Source organism: Vanellus vanellus (assembly GCF_965231255.1).
Source record: "Vanellus vanellus genome assembly, contig: HAP1_SCAFFOLD_33, whole genome shotgun sequence".
NCBI classification, from domain to species: Eukaryota; Metazoa; Chordata; class Aves; order Charadriiformes; family Charadriidae; genus Vanellus; species Vanellus vanellus.
Window position 1 is genome coordinate 3,219,354 of NW_028128339.1, and position 21,192 is coordinate 3,240,545.

Sequence of the window (21,192 nt, forward strand, 5' to 3'; positions counted from 1 at the left end):
ACATTTTACCGTCCTGCCGTCCGTCTTCCTGTGATCCTTCAGCTGCTTTATTTTGTTGTTGGCCTAAATTACAGAGATGAAAAGGGATTTTTTTTTTTCCTTTTGTTTTAACCAGCCAATACCTGCAAAAAGAAAGCCGGGAAAAAAGACAGCTGGAGCTGGATGTTTCAGAGTGGACTCTTCACAGCATGGAGCCACGTGTACGTGAGCACCCCTTGGGTTTGAAATGGGAACTGTAAGTGCTTCTTTGGGGCCCAGATCCTGGCACGTGACAAAGAAAGGGTTGAGCTGATGTTCCTCGAGGAGTTGATAGTAAAAACCAGTCCCTAAAGACCGGATTTAAGAAAGGTCACTTAAGAAAGAGGCGGTGCGAACCTTGAGACACCTCGCAGGGGGGAGGGCTGCTGCGCCTTCTGGGCCTGCCAAAAATTTGGATCGTAGTGTCTGAGTCCGGGAGGCAGAGGGGAGGGATGGTGAGCAGTGAACTGGGTCTGTTCCTCGTGGGCGGGAGTGGGTATCGGGGATTAGGCAAGTAGGGTCAGGAGTGTGCGGTGAGCGCAGTGTCGGTGTGGGTAATGTGCGCTGCTTCCAAGTTGCTTTTCTTTTGAGACAGAGGGAAATCCTCCATCTTCTTTGCATTCCTTAGGAGATCCCTCAGCAGCTGAATGGAAGCGACTGCGGCGTCTTTATGTGTAAATACGCAGATTACATCGCCAGAGAGAAACCGTTCAACTTTAGCCAGGTGAGTGAAGGTCATAAACCCCTCCAAGCCCCTCTCGCCCAGGGACAGGAGCCAGGGAGGTTAGGCAGCAGCTCTTCATTGTGTCCGGGGCAGGGGCTGAGGTTTCGTACCCCGTTTCGGTGCGTAGTTGCTGGGATCAGAACTTCCAAGTGGCCTGGGCAGGGCAGAGCTGTGGTTCTCCATCCCCGCCTTTGGGAGCTGCTGCCGGTGAGATTCCTCTTGGGCAAGATACTGCTGCCAGCGGGTTTGGCATATCTGGGCTCGGTATCTTTTGGAGAAATGGCTTCTACCCTTTGACCAGTCAAGACACCGCTTCTTTTTCTTGATTTCGTTTTAGACGGGTCTTTTATTAGCATGCTTGTAAGCTGTCGCGTGGTCAAGTCAATCTGGTTTTGTCGGGTTGTCGTGTCACCCTCTTAGGAACCGCGTGGGGTGTTGTACCCAAACGGTTGACAGTTCCTAAAGGGAACTTCCTATTAAGGACTCCGCTGGGCGTTTATGCGTGTTTGCCACCTCTTTCTACCGTGACGTCATTATTTAATTTCTCTTTTCTTTCTCTTCTCTTTTCAGACTCACATGCCATACTTCCGGAAGAAGATGGTGTGGGAGATAATCCACCAACAGCTGCTGTGACACGTGGACTCTTAGAGCTCTTCTTTTGATTACGTTTCTTCGACCTTAGTTACTTTTCTTAGGCCTTTAGTTAGTTTTCTTAGACCTTTAGTTACATTTCTTAGACGAATTTTCCTCTTTAGGTTATGAAGTAGAAGTTAAGATGGTTTATTCCCCCCACCTCCCTTATTTTGGAGACAGTAACTCTGGGGTTTTGGTACACAAGTTTTCCTCTTTAGCTTATGAAGGAGAAGTTAAGATGGTTTGTTCCCCCCACCTCCCTTATTTTGGAGACAGTAACTCTGGGGTTTTGGTACACAAGTTTTCCTCTTTAGCTTATGAAGGAGAAGTTAAGATGGTTTATTCCCCCCACCTCCCTTATTTTGGAGACAGTAACTCTGGGGTTTTGGTACACAAGTTTTCCTCTTCAAATTATGAAGTAGTGGTTAAGACAGTTTATTTCCCCACCTCCACCACCCCACCCCCCCACCCCCCCCCTTATTTTGGAGACAGTAACTCTCTTTGAAATTAGCTAACGCACCTTAAGCAAGAGCCAGAAAGGTGGGTGTGACCTCGTTAAGGGCAGAGTGAAGAAGGAACATCGTCAACTTCCATGGCTGAGCCGCACGCTCGCGCCTCACAGCGCACGCGACCACGTTACAGACAAATGGGAAACATCCGTGGTGGTGGTTACAGTCGTGTTTGCCCAACTTACCTTCCCAAGGACAACGTGCTGAACTACCGTCTCCTCAAAGAGAGTTTTCCTCTGTTTCTGGAATATCTACCGTCTACTTGATTCCTAAAACTGGATTTGTCACGACCACAGGAAGAAAGCGTTTACCATCTCTTGATTTCTCACCAAAGCCCCTGTCCTTTGGGCTGGTTTGGGGTTGGCTTGTTTTGCTGCCTCCAGGGAGTTATCTAATGTGAAAAGAGAAGTATTTATTTCTTTATATAATATAAATATTTATTTTAATAAAAAGAGCCTTAATGGAAGGAAACTCTCCCTGTGTCCTGGTTTGAGGTAAAAGAGAACCAATTTTGTTCAGTAACTTGGCTTCTTAGCTGGGCCTCTTCTACCAACTGAAATTAACTGCCTATTGTGCCGTCAGCGTTCACTCTCTCAGAGCGATAAGAGCAATGGTTACAGCTGATGCCCAGGCATGGGATGCAGAGAGGCTCTTGCTTATACTCATTGCTATAACCCCCACGGCCAACCAGCTTTGTTATTTGCCCCGTTGGAGGGTCGGAAGCGGAAAAGCATAGTGGGGTCCCACCTGCAGGGAGGAGCGGACAGGACAGGTGACCCCAAACTGACCAACAGGGTATTCCATCCCATCTGCCTCATGCTCAGTAGAAAAGAGACCAAAGGGATCAAAGGGTTCTTCTACCTGGGGAATGTTTACTTCGCCCTTTGATAATTATGCTGATGTGACCCCATCAGAGCTGGGGCATGGCAACCTTCTGGGCTCTGAGGATAAGGACTGGTACCTTGTTAAGATCGTGGTTTTGTTGTTGATGCTCCTGAATGTGGTGCAGGGGTGGTTTCTTGTGAAACATCTGTGCAGGGGGAGCTGGAGGGTACCGTGCGCTGCCGCCACTCAGACCCGCGCAGCCGCTCGGCGATCTGCAGCGGCGCGAACCGCGGCCCCGCCCGGCCCGGCCGCAGCTGCCCCCCCCGGAGCAACGGCGCCACCGGCAGCCGTCTTCCGCACCGCCACGGCACAGGCGCCTCCGCCGCCGCCTGCACCGGCACCGGCACCCGCACCACCGGCAGCCGCCCCCCCCACCGCAACAACACCGGCCCCTCCGCCGCCCGTCCCGGCACAAGCCGCGCCCCCCCCTGCAGCGGCACAAGCCACGCCGCCGCCTCTCCCGGCACAACCTACTGCAGCCACTACAACCAGTACCAAAACTACTCCAACTCCATCAAAATCGGTACAAGCCGCCCCGGGAACCAGGAGCAGGAAGAGGAGGTCAACTCCTTCCCCTGCCCCTTACCACAAAGACCACCTCAAGTCACATAGCTTGGGGGAGAGTTCTGAACAAGATCCAGGGGAGGGTCCTTCAAGACCACAGAAGGGAAAGAGACCTTTGAAAACAGACAAAGGCCAGAGTCCTTCTAGAGCAGATGCTGGAGAGGCCCCTTCTGGGGCAGCCTCACCACAGGAGGACTCAGATGTAGAGGGAGTTGTTCAATCCTTCTCTGTGAAAGATCTGAGAAGTATCAGGAAGGACTTTAGTCGTCATGAAGGCGAAACACTTGTCTCCTGGTTGCTCCGATGCTGGGATAGCGGGGCAGATACCCTAGACTGAGATGGCAGAGAAGCTAGGCGATTGGGAAACCTGTCCAAGGATGGAGGGATTGTACCTGAAAGAACTGCCTGTGCGAGAGGTGATTTATAGTGATGGGCAAGCGATAGTAGACCCTGATGAAATGCCACGCAAACGATCTCTGCTCAAAAAGTTTGTACAAAGTGCACCATCAACATATTCCCACCCATTGTCAACAATGGTCTGGGGAGGATCCGATACTGACACACCAACTGTAAATGAAGGGGTTAAGAAGGTACGACAGTATGAAGACAGTCTCTCTGGTCCCTTCTCTATGGCAGCCATAGAAAAGCTGACTGTGACCACCGAGAAAATGACTGAGAAACTGACTGAGAAAATAGAGCAAATGACCCAGAGATTAGTTGAGCAAACCGATAAACTGTTTGATAAACTAACCAAGGTGGAGGAAAAACTCCATGCTTTCCCTGTACAGACTCATGTTGCAGCTGCTAAGAGGAAACGCCCTCCTACTCAAGAGAAAAACCACCCTCCGACTCAAGACAAATCAAAGCTGATGCGAGATATCCTGTGGGTTTGCCTCTGTGAATATGCAGAAGACATGAAGAAGAGGGATGGAGAACCTACCTCAGCCCTACAGGCACAGGTGCTTGAGTTGCAAAATGAAGCCGATAGAAGAAAGGATTCTTACAGGAGGAAGGCTGCTCCGACCTACGGTAGGCGATTCTATGGACCAGGTAGGAACCAATCTGATAATCGTAGGTACTACGGTCAACAGTAGAGGTGCCCTGCCTCCAGCCAGGAGGAGGAGAGGGACAACCAACTTTATTGGACTGTGTGGATTCGATGGCCTGGCACATGAGAGCCACAAAAGTATAAAGCCCTGGTGGACACTGGTGCACAGTGGTGGTGCTTTTTTTTTTGCTGTCTCCAGGGAGTTATCTAATGTGAAAAGAGAAGTATTTATTTCTTTATATAATTTAAATATTTATTTTCATAAAAAGAGCCTTAAGGGAACGAACCTCTACCTGGTAATGAGAGAGGGTGATTTATTCTTTTTTTTTTATTTAACTGAAAAAAAGTTGGATGTAGCGATGTGGATTTTCGCTCCCTCACAATCCCCCAGGAAGAGGATTGGAGCCAGGAGGAGCATCGGAGCACAGAAGCCGCGAAGCGATGGTCACACAGTGCTGCAGGGGCAATCGAGGTGTCGTTCAGTGGTGAGATGAGCAAGCAGCATCCCGAAAATCCGCCCCTGGAGAGGGGTCAGCGGTGTACGGACGCTCTCTGTGTTCTGTAAGCCCCCTTTGGGGAGTCCCTGCTGCCCCCTTGGCAGTGCCCGGGTGGCTGTGACTGCTGAAAGCTGGTTTGGTGCGTTGAGGTGTTAGGTGGGGTGGCAGCAGCCCCTGCCCGCCCCGGGAGGGGGGACACCACCTCTCCGGTGGCACTGGATGGGTGGGAGGGAGGGAGGGAGCAGAGCTCTGGGAGCCATGGAGAAAGGCGTGGGGGTGTCCCTCATCGTGGCAGCCCCCAGCAGCCCTACCCCGCCACACGGCCACCCCAAGGACACCCAAGCCCCATCTTGGTCCTCTCCCTCTTGGGTGATGCCCTTCCACCCGCCCTGGAGGTGCGCTCCTCTCCTGCAGGGGGGGACGCCCAGCACTCGCCTGGCTAGAGAAGCACCGGGGGGTGCTTAGGGGGCATCTGAGCTTCCCAGTTACACGGGTATAATTAGGGCGCCCTTAAGAACCATTAATAACCACTTTGGCTCTGCTAACCAACTGCGGCGAGGCCCCCACCCCGCTTTAGCGCAGGCTTTGTGATGCCAACACCTCCCTGAGCCACTGGGTAAAGCGACGCCTGGCAAAAAAACACCATCACCCAAAGAAAACCCCACACCACATCCCCCACTCCCCGCCCACCCCTTCTCCCCCCATCACAGCCATGGGACAAACTCCCACCACCACCACACCCCAATCTCAGCTCGGCCGTGACACCCCCAAGACACTGGAAAGAAAGCAACCGAGAGCAAGCTCAGGCTCCTGTGAGCTGCAGAGATTTCTCTTTGGTTTTTGATGTTGTCGTTGGGTGGGTTTTGCTTGGTTGTTTTTCACACAACACTTTGCAGTAGAGGACAAAAACGTGGTGTCGCAGCCCCCGGGGTCGGCGCCGGCACTGCCACCTCCCCCCCCCCAGCTCCTGTCCCTCCTCTTGCCCCGCAGCTGTTCCCACTTTCCTTGCTTGGTTTGGTTGGTTTTTTTTCCTTTCTACCTTTCTTTTTTAATATGTTTTCGCTTCCCCCTTTTTTCTCTTTTACCCCTTTTTTCTTTTGACCTTTTTTGCTTTTTCCCCCTTTTTCCCCCCCTTTTTTTCTTTTTCTCTTTTTCATTTTCCCACTTTATTTTTCCTCCTTTCCCTTTTCTCTTTTTAAACATTTCTCAAGCTTTCTCCTGAAGGAACGGCCCCTGGCTCTCCGCTAGCAGAAGGAGCCTACGGAAGAGCTCTGGCACTGACATGGGCAGGAACACCCACAAGTGAGAACTGGATAGACAAAAGGCTCCTCAATGATGACACTGGGGCAGCCCGACCTTAGAAGCAGCAGAGGAGCAGAGCCACCCAGAGCCACCCAGAGAACAGGAAGGGCTATTCAGGGCCTTATTGTCTGCGCGAAGTAACCATCTGCTGAGAACCGGTCTGGCGGCTCAGAGCTCAGCCACAGCAGCACTCTTGAGCCAAAGGGGAAAAGTACACCGGCAGGAAGACTGGGAGTCTTCCTCCACAACAACCCACAGATCATGACCAGAGTGGTGCCTATTCCCAGCCTACACTAATGAATACGTACGCCTTTGCATCAGAAAGGAACGCTTGCTTTACCAGCCCCTGGGCGAGTTGGGAGCCATCCCCCTTGCACCCAGCGCTGCAATAAACATGCTGCTTTGTAACTCGCCCCGAGTTGGGGAGTTTCTTTCCGCACGTCAGCACCCCTGGGATTGCTTTCCTTCTCCCGCCTCGCACTCGCTCGACATGGTTTTTTCCAACTCATTCTTTTTTATTAAAAAAATTAATGAAAAAATGCTCCAACTCTCAGTTTTACAAGGCACACAAAATCTCTAAAAGGGAAACACAAGCGTGAGGTGCTGAGGTACCAAAACCTGCCCCTGTTAGTCCAACTAAAGGGACAGCGTCGGGAGGCGACGGAGGAGGAAGGGGGAGGCTGTGGGATGGAGAGAGCCCTCCCCGTACCCCTCAGCTGCGCATCTTCGCAGCGCCGCGGGAATGGGGGGCTGTGTGTCTGGGCGGGTCTTTGGTTTGCTCCCCTGACCTGCTGGGGGTGGTGGAGGAGGTTGGAGGGGGTTGTCCGGCAGTGGGGTTACATTCATCAGGCGGTGCTGGGCGGCACGACAGGAGCATCACTTGCTGTGCTGCGAGGCCGGGGCTCCTGGAGCGTGTTTCTGCTCCTGCTGCTTCACCTGCTGGACCATTTCCCTCATCTTGCACTGTGCAGTCTTGGGGAGGAGAAGGGAAAAGCAAGAGTTGGGGGTCAGGGCACTGTTTCTCCCACCACCACCCACCCCTGAGCCCCCACCGAGCATCTCGCCGCTCCCAACTTTTCACCCCGGACAAGCCCTAATTAATTTCAGGTTTCTGGGTTTTTTTAACTTGTGCTTCCTCCATCGCTCCTTGAGAGAGGCTCAATTTTTGGGGGGGGGGGCCGCCATCCCACTCGAGTGCACAGGAGACAAGGTTATGGAAGATGAACCCAGGTGGGATGCGGGTGGCTTTGCCCGCACCGAGGAGTCCATTCACAATGTCCTCACGTCCAGCAGCATCAAAATCATGGTACCCAGCAAAGAGCTCCCCTGGCGCTGAGGGAGGCCAAGCCAGGCTGGCAGCACAGTGCTGACCACAGGGACGCTCTCAACTTGGCCCTTACTGTCCCCCACACCCACAGCCCCCACCCAGCGCACCTTGAACTGAGCCTCGGGCGGCCCTGTGATGATGACCATGCGCTCGCTGCCCTTGGGACCTTCTGCCGGTGCAATCTGGGGAAGTATGGGGGAAAAGGAGCGTGAGTGCAGCCACCGCTTCAGCAAGACCTTCCCTCGGTGGCATGTCCCCCCACAACGCAGGGCAATCCCCCCATGCAGGAGCATCCCCTCCCACCCGAGCCGGGCTCATAACCAGGGTGCTGCAGGCCTGGCCTTCTACTAAACACAGGCGGGAGAGGTGGGCCCATGCCAACGGGTACAGGAGAGCTGGGGAGAGACTTTTTACAAGGGCATGGGGTGACAGGACGAGGCGGAGTGCCTTCAAAGTGGAAGAGGGGACATTTAGAGGAGATAACAGGAAGAAATTTTTCACTGTGAGGGTGGTGAATCACTGGCCCAGCTTGCCCAGAGAAGCTGTGGCTGCCCTAGCCCTGGAGGTGTTCAAGGCCAGGTTGGACGGGGCTTGGAGCAACCTGGGCTGGGGGGAGGTGTCCCTGAACAGGGCAGGGGGGTGGGACTCCATGATCTTCAAGGTCCCTTCCAACCTCAACCGTTCTGTGATAAGTTGGGGAGCAAAACTGCTCCCCGCACACTCCCATTCCCTGACCTCGGCAGTGCAGAGGGGAAACTGAGGCACGAAGCGCAGGACCAGCCCCGCAGCGCCTTCCTCACCTTGATGGAGGCACCCGCAAACCGCACCAGCTGCTTGATGTGCTGCCCCTTCTTCCCGATGATGGCCCCCACCGCCTGCGTCCCGATGAACACGTTCACAACCTCTTGCTCCGGAAGCTGCGGGGGCATGGAAGAGTGAGAGGGTCAGGGCACCAGCTGGACAGGGGACAAAGGAGGTGGCTGTCCCCATCCCACCATCCCATGGTAGTGGTTGCCCACTCTCCCAAGGTGCCCCAGCAAAGATCTCCTGGAGAGGGGGGACAGGCACCTAAAGGGTGCTGATGTGGGAAGGCGCTGGCTGGGGGAGCTCCGCCGAGAGCTGGCTGAGAGCTCCGCCGAGGAGCTCTATGGTGGGAGAGAAAATGAGGGTCAGTGATGGCCCCAGCATGCCAGACCCTTCCCGGCCACCCCCAGACCCACGCACAGCAGCAAGATACCACCATAAGCCCGGCAGGGACACGGGGACAACCCTTCAGGCCCTCAAACCCCCCCTCACAGAGCGTGGGTGCATCTGAGCTGCATCCAGCGCCATGGGGCTGGGAGGCAGACGGGGGCTCCCAGTTACCCCCACTCCCCCCACGCTGCCACCTTGCCGCCCGTGTCCCGCATCTGCAGGGGAAAACCACGACACAACTCTCTCCTGCTCTGCATTCCAGCAAGTGCAACCGGATGCTACCTGCAAACCACCACTGCTCAGCTGGAGGACGAGCAGACCCGGCTCCCCTGCCCAGCCTGGACGCCGCTCTCGCTCCCAGCCCTGGAAAAAAAGCCTCTCCAGGACGGGGCTGCAGCAACAGCCGCACATTTCCACCCCACAGGAAACAGCTCGTTAACGAGGGGCGAGCACCGCATTTCAAAGCCCCCTTAGGAGCAAGGCAGCGCCCCAAGAGCCAGCCCAACCCCCCAGCACACAGCTCAGCGCTCACCACACGCTCGCCGGCCCCCGCAGCAGCGGCTCGAGCGGGGCTGCCTGCGGCCGGGCGCCGCTCCGTCACAGCCGCTCACCATGGTGGAACGCCGAACGCAGTCCGCGTCCTTCCAGTCGCACCGCAGCCATGGCGCAGCCGGGTGCAGCGAGCGCAGCTCCCCGCCAGAGGGGCGCAAAGCGCCGTGCGAGCGCGCAGGAAAGGGCTCGGTAAGCCCGGGATTGGCATTCCCTCACCCACCGAGGGCAGAGGAGGCAGGAGGGGGCGCGCGAGAGCCCGCGCCGCCGGCCGCTGTCGCTCGCCTCAGGCCTGCGGGACGCCGAAAGGCTTCTCCGCTCTCCGAGGGGCCCCTCCGCTCTCTGGGAGGCTTCTGGGGGGCCCCTCCGTCTCTGGAGGGCTTCTGGGGGGCCCCTCCGGCCTCCGTGGGGGCCTCTCCCCGAAGGCCTCTTCCCCTCCTCCGGGCACTCCCCGGCCTCCCGGCGCCCAGCTGCCAGCCGGGGCCCGGCTCGGGGCTTCCGGAGAAGGGCAAGCGCCTCCCCCAGACAGAGCAGGGCCGGGCGGGACGGCGCCGGCCCGGCCCCACCGCAGGGCAGGGGCAGAAGCGGGCCGGGCGGCCGCTAACGGCTCCCTCAGGCAGAGCACAGACGGCGGCGCGCCTGCGCGCGCGCACCCACCGCCCCGCCCCTCTCTCCCCCCTCAGCCTCCCCTGTACCGATGGCTGTGGGGGCCCCTCGTCGCCCTCCTCGCCGCCCCGGGGCCCGCCGCCGCGCAAGAGGCCGCCCCCCAGGGCAGCGAGCCGCCCCGCCGCCTCAGGGCCGCCCCCGGGCATCGCCCCGGCGCCCACTCCCCCCCCATCTCCCCGGCCAGAAGCAATGCTATCAGCAGGGGTCGGGGGCATAACAGTTCAAGAGAAATTCCTTTGTGTAAGAAAGACCAAAGAGTTCTTCAAAGGATCCGGCTGTCCTGACATTTGGGGGGGCAAAGAGAGGAAAAAACCCACCTGGGACCAACCTGTGTGCTCCATTCCCAAAGGACAAAGTGATTGAAGTGGGTGTATGCCCGAGTTGCTTTCCCACCTTTTATGTCCTGTCCTCCTTAGACTTTTCTTTGCAACTCAGTGTAGGGATTTCCGAAACGAACTTAATTTGTTGGCGATAGGAAGAAAGGTAAAATGTTGGGAAGCATTAACGGAATGAGCCAAAGAGGCCTAATGTGCTGCAGCGGGATCATTAGCTCTCTGCGAGCGGTCGTTGGCTGGGAGAGGTTGGGGGGTGTTGAGGAGGGCTGCAGTTAGGTGTATGTGCCTGAGATGATCCCAGGGGCGCTTGGAGGGGGAGACCTTTGGGATAGGAAAAGTAACTTGGGAAGTTTGGGCCCTGTGAAGGGAAGTCAGCCTGCTGGGAGCTTCCCTAGGGTTGCAAAACACTGTTGTGTGTGTTCTTTCCTCAGCGTTTGCATAGTTGTGGATGATGATGATGACGAGACTCCGCCGAAAAAGCAAAAATCAGGTATCGCACATTACACAAGTACTGAATATGCCCGATTTTTCTGAGGTTTCGTGTCCCTTGGAAAAGTCTGGCTTTTGTGCTCTGGCATTGTTCCTGAAACGGTGGCTTTTCAAGCTGTTGGCTTCTTGCCTTGTGGCTCTCTATGCCTATAGCCAATGGCTTGAGGGTGTCCGGTAGGGCTTAGCCCTATAGATGACGGACGTTCTCTGCGGTGACTGTGGCAGGGCCCAATACTTTTACTGCCAGCAGGAGATAGCCCAGGTCTCTGGCGCTGAGCCCGCGCCTGTCAGCAGAAAGAGTATCTTAAATCCAAGCTGTGTGCTCCCTCCTGTCTGTATTCGCAATGTACCTCTGTTGGTTTTCTAGCCTGTTCTTATACGGCCTGTCTTTGTTTTTTAGATTATTCCATCTCTGAGCAGAAAGAGAAAGTTGACGTTTCTGCAGTGCTGCAGTTGCCGACCAAGGCAACCAAACGCCCGGCGGCTTCCGTCAGCGAAGATGCTGCCGGCACAGAGTCTGCGGAAGAGGTTAGCGAGGGCTTTGAAATGTTAGGGTCTGTGCAAGGTGCGAGAGCAAGCGGCTCTCCCTACTGCATCTTGAGGTGGAGCCTGCTCTGAGCCTGTACAGCAGTAGGTGGTTCTTTTGCATTTCTAGCAGGCAGCTCTAATGTGGGCTGGGTTTGCCTTACTCAAGCCTGCGTCCTCTGCTCCGGCACTGGCAGCTGCGGGAGGAGCAAACTGTTTGTTGTCTTCCAGATACTTGAGAATGGTTCAAGTTTATAGTTTTAGTGTGTTTGCAAACTGTTATTCTCTTTCTCAAGCTTGTGGTTAAGGAATCAATATACACTACCTGACAAGAAAAACTGCATACTTGCTCTGGATAAACCACTTTCTGCTCATTATCCACCAGTCCAGGAGAGCGTTCCTGTAGGACTTTGGCTCTGTAAAAATGAGCCACCTTGACTGCCTAGTTTGGTTCAAAAGTGTAGTGCAGTTTTTCTTATTGCCCCATGGGATTAGAGGGCTAAGAGACTGTCGGGCTCTAGTTCTTCGTTCCTGAGAGAGTCGTTAACTCTTATTTGTACACAATATATTTCTCAAGGGCCGAACTATCACCCTGTGGAATGTTTAGAAGCCGACTGAGTGATAACTCAGTGACAAGACTGTATTCTTTTAATTGCTGCACATATGAGAGCCTGTATTCAAAATTTAAAGCGTACCTGTCAAAGGTCCTGCCAAGATTTGCCGCCTTCTGCAATCTGAACCAGCAAGTCATGGTCCCCAAGTCATAGTAGAGCTGACTACGCCTCAGGAAGTGTGTTTGCTGGGATTCACATTCAGGTTACACTCACGCTGGTGCTTTTTTGTTGTTTTCTTTTAAGCCTGGGTCCACTTCTTTAGAGCCTTCCACTAAAAGACCACGATTTTCGTCACTCGAGGTAGCCGTGCTGCAAATTGGTAAGGCTGACATCAAGTTATACGACTTGTTTCATTTTCACCCTACCTTGTGTACTGTCCAAGTCTACCCCTAGGGTTCTGTAGGGATTATGGCAGGCACGGGACGAGGCAGCATCTGGGAATACTTGAGCGTGACCTCTGTTTCTTACCCGCATCCTCGCATTGCTTCTGGAGTGGAGCCGGGCGTCGATCTGGTCGTCTCGGTACCAGAGCTGCCTTGGATGCAGTCCTTCCGTTCTGATAGGTCCACTGTTAGCTTGCCAGAAGCAAATTGTTTTCAATGGTCCTTTTAGGTAGTAGATCCTGAGGAGCCTTTTGTATTTCAGGTTTCGGCTGGCAATACCTTGTGCGCGCAACTTGCTGCAGTTGCCGGTGTGAAAACCTGAAAATGTCCTAAAGTGACATAACACAAATCATATGATGATGTGAGAGAGAAAATGACAATTTATCTTTGGTGAAGCTCGTTACTGTAAACTCATAAACCTCTTCAGTTTCCTTTTATACTTACCCATGCCTTACGCTCTTCTCTCGTAGGTCAAATGCCGTGTGGGACCCATGCTCGCTTGACTAAGGAACCACTCTCTCGTCCTGACAAGACAATTCCCCGTCTGAGGTAAAAATCCTTCCGTTTTCTTTGACTTCTTCCCCGAAAGGTTTACTGCCTATGGTAAGGGAGGTCGTCAGCTGCTTCCCCCCGAAGAACCAATATTAAACTTTTTCTTTAAATCCAGCTACTTAATTGAGACAGGAGATTAGCTAGAGATTAAAGGTCTGCGGTAAGAGGAAGCGTTAAACTTGAGAGGAGGCTGAGGACACAATCAACAGCGTATCTTCAAGGCAGTTGTTGTGATTTTCACTTTTACTTCTCTCTACTTCCCCATTAGCCAGTTGAAGACAGCAGGTCTTCATCTGAAAGTCATAAACATCTCGTGTCTGTCTCCATCGTCATCGGTGTACGTGCTTGACAAAGCAGGTGGTGGTGGAGGTGCACATTGGAATGTTCTCTTGATACCGTTTCTTTTGCCGTTGATGTTTTGAGCACAAGCCGGAAGGGCAAACAGAGCATCAAAGCTGCTCCAGACAGCTTCTTACCACTGAGGCCACCAGTTAAGGAGTGCGCTGCGCCAGAATCCGCCACTGCAGATGAAAATCCATACCATGAAAATGATACAGAAGAGAGTTTCTCATGTAATTTTGGGTGCGCTGAGTTTAAGCGCACTGCATTTGAGAGCAGGTCAAGACTCTGCTGTCGGCGTCTCATCTGCCAGTCGTTGCTTATTGTGGTTTGGCTCATATTTTGGAGCAGATCTGGAGCCTGAGAAAGAGATTCCTTTCAGAGGAAGCTAAACCAGAGAAGTTCCTGGGGAAGGTGTCTAATGCACTCCAACCGCTACTGAGCATATAGTCCCTGAGGTCAGAGCAGGGCAGGTCTGAAGTAAAATGTCCCAGCAGTATGGATGTTGTGGACATTGCCATTCTCAGCGTCAGCATAACCTTTAACAAATAGATTGAGCAGAATTGGTCAGGGCTGGTTGAAATGAACGCTGTCTTGTCCCACAGAGTAAAGTGGCCTCCTCAGGTTAATGCAGATATTTGTCGGATGTGCAAAGAATATTTTGTTCTTCTTAAAGAAAAACCCCAAAAGCCAGCGTGAATTGGTACGCACTGATAACAAGTGCCCCCCGTATAAAAATTGTGATTCTCCTCTGTTGTTTGTTTCCTGCCCCAAAGTGTTCAAGCCTCCTCCAAGGAACCAGTGGCGACTGTGAGTCACCGGGAAGAACCAAAATACGGAGGAGACGTCTATCCACGTGCAACACTCAGGACCGGTGAGTATCCCCATGATTCCAATCCGTTCCACTTTGTAGGTAGACGTCAAATCCGAATAGGGCATTTCTTACACACTCGCAGATGACGTTCCGAGTTCAAAGTGCTTGCCAGAATTCGAACTTCCTGACCATACCGTCATCCTTCAAAGTTTTTCCTTTTTTTTTATTTATCACTCAGAAATGGAGAGCTGTGTACATCTGATGGTGATTGAAAGTCGACTTCTTGTTTTCTTACTACTGCTTTTCTGTGCAGGTGTCGAATGTATAGATGTTTGCTGCCCGCAGCGGTCGCAGAGAGGTGATACGATCAGGTAGAGTCTCTTCTAATGATGCTTCTTGTTCCTTTTGGCTCTGCGCGTGTATCTCTTCCAGCCGCTGGTAGAGTCTCGAAGATGACCAACGGTCTTTGATCGTCTCAGTGCTGTGAAAGAGAAGTAGCTAGCTTGCGGCTCCGGAATTGCTTGCAAGCCAGTTGCATCTCCAACACAAGCGAGAGCCGTGCTGCGTGACAAAGAGGGTTGTGCTGGTGTGGTGTTTGCTGTGGGAAGAAAGCCAGTAAGGGTGCGAGTGGTGGCCGTCCCAAGTTGTCCTTGGATGTGCAGAATCCGTTTTTGTTTGTGAGTCGTTCTGCCGAGCCATCAATGAGCTGACATTTCACTTCTTTCACTTGGAAACCCGCATCCTAAGCAGAAGGATTAGAGAGCTTGTAAAGCCTGGTGGGACTTGAGGCAGTTTTGGGGACTTTGTAAGTCCCAAAGGATGCCTGGGGTTTGCCTAGGAGGGGGAAAAAGGCAGCGTGCAGTTGGGTTTGAGAGGCCAGCGGCCTCATTGGTATTGGCTGTCTGAGCTGGCAGGACTGTGAGTTGCGACGGCTTTGTGGTCTTTATGGAAACAGGTCTTGGTTTCCCGAAGCTCACTCTGTTTGGGTGCAAGTCTAGTTGCAGATGTTCCTGTTATACCTTGCAGTAGAACACCCAGCATGCAGTGTTTATCAGCAGCAGATCACAAAGCACTCGACAGAGGAAGTGCTGGTTGCTTCCCTGTTTTCCAAATAATGCAACTGATAAAGAGAAGGAAAAGGAGTCTTGTACAAGTAGATGGGAAAAAAAAAACAAACTTCCAAAGCTCCCAGCTCTTCATTCTATCCCAGTCTTGCTGCTAAGAAAGACCGGTGCTGGAAGTTGAGGCGATATTGTCACATGTTGATGTGTGCAACCGGGGCTAGTCAGAATAGGCCTTGCAAAAGCCTTTCTTGTCCAGAGGGTGAATTCTTGAGAATTCCATGGGACAGGACGGATATAGAGCTCACTTCTCTCTCTCCCTCTCCTGGCAGGTACTGCACACCAGAAGAAAACTCTGCGGAAGTGAAAGAAACCATCGCAGGGGTAAGCTTGTGTTATTCCCAAGGAAAATAGAGCTCTTTGTGGTCAGAAACTTCAACAAATCTGTGCTTGATTGCTAGCTTAACGTCCGTTTGTCTAACAGAGGCAGCGTGGCACAGAAATCTTAGAAGATGCCTTATTCCGAGGACACCCTACACCTGTTCCGTCCAAAAAGTCAGCCAGCCTCGATGTGGAGGAAAAGAAAGTGCCAAGATTGGGAAAAACAGCGGAACGCTTTCCTCCGCTCACAGAGGTACCGTAGGCGACAGTCTGTGAGACAAAAGAGAAGGTTGTGGCAGAGCTGCAAGGAAGTCCTCTTCTTCTCAGTGGTTCTTAAGGCGCTTTGAAATCTGAAGAACTTGCATTGAACCTGTTAGCGAGTGGCTGTGGTTGTGGCTTCACAGTGCGAGGGTCAGCACTAAAGCTGCTTTGAAGGATTTTGTGTGCTCCCCGCGCTCCTTCAGTTGTGCTGCCCTAAGGGTTTGTGGGCCTTCTGTTAGCGGGACGGCTGCCTCAGTTTCCCCCTTTGCCGTTCCCTTTGAAGTCCCCCACCTTCACGTTCTTTCAGGCTCCTGACTTAGCTGCCTCGGTACGGAGGATGCCCGCTGGGGTTGGCTTAAACCTGGGTATTGCGAGGGCCGCAGCAGCACCTGGGAAAGGGGGTTGCCAGAGTTGTGTTCCATTTTCAGCTGCTTGAGCGTGTTTGCTAAGTTTAGGGGTTTTATCCCCACGTCCTTGGTGAAAAGAAACGGCAGCAAGCCTGGGCTGTGAAGTTCAAAGTTAGGATGCTGAAACCAACCAAGCAAGGCAAAAGCGCTATCGCTCACTGAGGCAGGAAACCGTCGAAGGCAGTTGCTCTGTCACCTGAGCTGAATTTACAGGCCGTGTTTCAGTGGAAAGCTGCCCCCAGGTCAGCGTGCTCCATGCGCTGTTTCACAAGTCCTTCCCCATTTAATTGTTCCTTTCAGGCCATGGAGAGAGAGGTCAGTGCCGCATTTGGCAAAGGTGAGCCAGATGAGATCATGAGCAGTGCCTTCAAACTAAAGGTCACTCGCGAAGACATCCGCACGCTCAGGAACCTTTGCTGGCTAAACGATGAGGTAAAACCAGCTGCAGCACAGGGCTAGTCTCACTCAGCCTTTATTGAAAAATACCCCTCCGCCCTGTACAGAAGTCGCGTCAACGTTCTTTGACGACCTCCGCTGCAGAGCCTAAAAACCTCTGTAGAAGTCTTATTTGAGGTGTTGAAGGGTCGAGCGTTTCTGGAAGTTCCGTTACTTCTTGTATGACGCAGCTTCCAGGAGTTCGTCCGGGTTATTGGCGTGGGTGGCAGGTGTTTTGATCAAACTGCCGATGTAGCCCCGTGTGAAATCCTGGGAACAAAAGCCTCCAGCTGAGGCTGGAGTTCTCTGCGCTGCGTGCTTAAGGGTGGCCAGAACAGAGGTGGTGCTGTATTTTTGGTTGGGGAAGGCAGCGTCTTATTTTGACACCTCACGTTTCCTCTTTATGGTGCAGGTCGTTAATTTCTACATGAGTCTGGTGATGGAAAGAGGGAAGAAGGAAGGCTATCCAGCAGTCCACGCGTTTAGTACTTTCTTTTATCCGAAACTAACATCTGGGGGCTACGAGTCGGTCAGAAGGTGGACCAAGAGTGTCGATGTCTTTAAGCAGGACATCCTCTTCGTGCCTGTGAACTCGCGAGCACACTGGACACTAGCCGTGAGTCCCACGGGCTTTTTCTTTAGAATTGGACGGGGAGCAAAAACTGGCAAGAGAAGTCATGTAGGTGTTGGGGGGCGTGCGGCACAAGGTTGTGCTTTGCCTAACGGTCACCTTTTAATAACAGGTCATAGATCTGAGGAAGAACACGATCACGTACTTGGACTCGCTTGGGCAGAAAGGGGACAAGATTTGTCAGACTTTGCTGTAAGTAACCGCTCCGTCACTGCTTTTCTGGTGTGAATGAGGAGAGGGGTTTTAGATTTAGTCCCTGTAAGGCGACTGCCAGTTTTCACGTGGCTTGTAGATAACCAAGCAGGAATCTTGGAGTTGCTTGCTGCGACTTGTCTGGCATCGACTGCTTATCTGCTGTCACAGCGTCCCCTGCACCCAGGGTCTGGGGTGCCTGGATTCTGCCACCTTCCCGTGAGAGGCACAGCCAAATACGCCATAGCCCCGTGGCACACGTGTGCCGACTTTGTTAGTTCTTGACCATTAGCTCACAGCCTCTCCCCGTGTTTGTAAGTTTCAGATTGGGATTTTTCCTCAAAATCAGCCTTAAATCAGCTGCAGTGAGGATCCTCTGACATTTTACCGTCCTGCCGTCCGTCTTCCTGTGATCCTTCAGCCGCTTTATTTTGTTGTTGGCCTAAATTACAGAGATGAAAAGGGATTTTTTTTTTCCTTTTGTTTTAACCAGCCAATACCTGCAAAAAGAAAGCCGGGAAAAAAGACAGCTGGAGCTGGATGTTTCAGAGTGGACTCTTCACAGCATGGAGCCACGTGTACGTGAGCACCCCTTGGGTTTGAAATGGGAACTGTAAGTGCTTCTTTTGGGGCCCAGATCCTGGCACGTGACAAAGAAAGGGTTGAGCTGATGTTCCTCGAGGAGTTGATAGTAAAAAGCAGTCCCTAAAGACCGGATTTAAGAAAGGTCACTTAAGAAAGAGGCGGTGCGAACCTTGAGACACCTCGCAGGGGGGAGGGCTGCTGCGCCTTCTGGGCCTGCCAAAAATTTGGATCGTAGTGTCCGAGTCCGGGAGGCAGAGGGGAGGGATGGTGAGCAGTGAACTGGGTCTGTTCCTCGTGGGCGGGAGTGGGTATTGGGGATTAGGCAAGTAGGGTCAGGAGTGTGCGGTGAGCGCAGTGTCGGTGTGGGTAATGTGCGCTGCTTCCAAGTTGCTTTTCTTTTGAGACAGAGGGAAATCCTCCATCTTCTTTGCATTCCTTAGGAGATCCCTCAGCAGCTGAATGGAAGCGACTGCGGCGTCTTTATGTGTAAATACGCAGATTACATCGCCAGAGAGAAACCGTTCAACTTTAGCCAGGTGAGTGAAGGTCATAAACCCCTCCAAGCCCCTCTCGCCCAGGGACAGGAGCCAGGGAGGTTAGGCAGCAGCTCTTCATTGTGTCCGGGGCAGGGGCTGAGGTTTCGTGCCCCGTTTCGGTGCGTAGTTGCTGGGATCAGAACTTCCAAGTGGCCTGGGCAGGGCAGAGCTGTGGTTCTCCATCCCCGCCTTTGGGAGCTGCTGCCGGTGAGATTCCTCTTGGGCAAGATACTGCCGCCAGCGGGTTTGGCATATCTGGGCTCGGTATCTTTTGGAGAAATGGCTTCTACCCTTTGACCAGTCAAGACACCGCTTCTTTTTCTCGATTTCGTTTTAGACGGGTCTTTTATTAGCGTGCTTGTAAGCTGTCGCGCGGTCAAGTCAATCTGGTTTTGTCGGGTTGTCGTGTCACCCTCTTAGGAACCGCGTGGGGTGTTGTACCCAAACGGTTGACAGTTCCTAAAGGGAACTTCCTATTAAGGACTCCGCTGGGCGTTTATGCGTGTTTGCCACCTCTTTCTACCGTGACGTCATTATTTAATTTCTCTTTTCTTTCTCTTCTCTTTTCAGACTCACATGCCATACTTCTGGAAGAAGATGGTGTGGGAGATAATCCACCAACAGCTGCTGTGACACGTGGACTCTTAGAGCTCTTCTTTTGATTACGTTTCTTCGACCTTAGTTACTTTTCTTAGGCCTTTAGTTAGTTTTCTTAGACCTTTAGTTACATTTCTTAGACGAATTTTCCTCTTTAGGTTATGAAGTAGAAGTTAAGATGGTTTATTCCCCCCACCTCCCTTATTTTGGAGACAGTAACTCTGGGGTTTTGGTACACAAGTTTTCCTCTTTAGCTTATGAAGGAGAAGTTAAGATGGTTTGTTCCCCCCACCTCCCTTATTTTGGAGACAGTAACTCTGGGGTTTTGGTACACAAGTTTTCCTCTTCAAGTTATGAAGTAGTGGTCAAGACAGTTTATTTCCCCACCACCACCCCCCACCCCCCCCTTATTTTGGAGACAGTAACTCTCTTTGAAATTAGCTAACGCACCTTAAGCAAGAGCCAGAAAGGTGGGTGTGACCTCGTTAAGGGCAGAGTGAAGAAGGAACATCGTCAACTTCCATGGCTGAGCCGCACGCTCGCGCCTCACAGCGCACACGACCACATTACAGACAAATGGGAAACATCTGTGGTGGTGGTTACAGTCGTGTTTGCCCAACTTACCTTCCCAAGGACAACGTGCTGAACTACCGTCTCCTCAAAGAGAGTTTTCCTCTGTTTCTGGAATATCTACCATCTCCTTGATTCCTAAAACTGGATTTGTCACGACCACGGAAAGAAAGCGTTTACCATCTCTTGATTTCTCACCAAAGCCCCTGTCCTTTGGGCTGGTTTGGGGTTGTTTGTTTTTTGCTGTCTCCAGGGAGTTATCTAATGTGAAAAGAGAAGTATTTATTTCTTTATATAATATAAATATTTATTTTAATAAAAAGAGCCTTAATGGAAGGAAACTCTCCCTGTGTCCTGGTTTGAGGTAAAAGAGAACCAATTTTGTTCAGTAACTTGGCTTCTTAGCTGGGCCTCTTCTACCAACTGAAATTAACTGCCTATTGTGCCGTCAGCGTTCACTCTCTCAGAGCGATAAGAGCAATGGTTACAGCTGATGCCCAGGCATGGGATGCAGAGAGGCTCTTGCTTATACTTATTGCTATAACCCCCACGGCCAACCAGCTTTGTTATTTGCCCCGTTGGAGGGTCGGAAGCGGAAAAGCATAGTGGGGTCCCACCTGCGGGGAGGAGCGACAGGACAGGTGACCCAAAACTGACCAACAGGGTATTCCATCCCATCTGCCTCATGCTCAGTAGAAAAGAGACCAAAGGGATCAAAGGGTTCTTCTACCTGGGGAATGTTTACTTCGCCCTTTGATAATTATGCTGATGTGACCCCATCAGAGCTGGGGCATGGCAACCTTCTGGGCTCTGAGGATAAGGACTGGTACCTTGTTAAGATCGTGATTTTGTTGTTGATGCTCCTGAATGTGGTGCAGGGGTGGTTTCTTGTGAAACATCTGTGCAGGGGGAGCTGGAGGGGACCGTGCGCTGCCGCCACTCAGACCCGCGCAGCCGCTCGGCGATCTGCAGCGGCGCGAACCGCGGCTCCGCCCGGCCCGGCCGCAGCTGCCCCCCCCGGAGCAACGGCACCACCGGCAGCCGCCTCCCCCACGGCACCGGCGCCACCGGCAGCCGCCCCCCCCACCGCCACGGCACAGGCGCCTCCGCCGCCGCCTGCACCGGCACCGGCACCCGCACCACCGGCAGCCGCCCCCCCCACCGCAACAACACCGGCCCCTCCGCCGCCCGTCCCGGCACAAGCCGCGCCCCCCCCTGCAGCGGCACAAGCCACGCCGCCGCCTCTCCCGGCACAACCTACTGCAGCCACTACAACCAGTACCAAAACTACTCCAACTCCATCAAAATCGGTACAAGCCGCCCCGGGAACCAGGAGCAGGAAGAGGAGGTCAACTCCTTCCCCTGCCCCTTACCACAAAGACCACCTCAAGTCACATAGCTTGGGGGAGAGTTCTGAACAAGATCCAGGGGAGGGTCCTTCAAGACCACAGAAGGGAAAGAGACCTTTGAAAACAGACAAAGGCCAGAGTCCTTCTAGAGCAGATGCTGGAGAGGCCCCTTCTGGGGCAGCCTCCCCACAGGAGGACTCAGATGTAGAGGGAGTTGTTC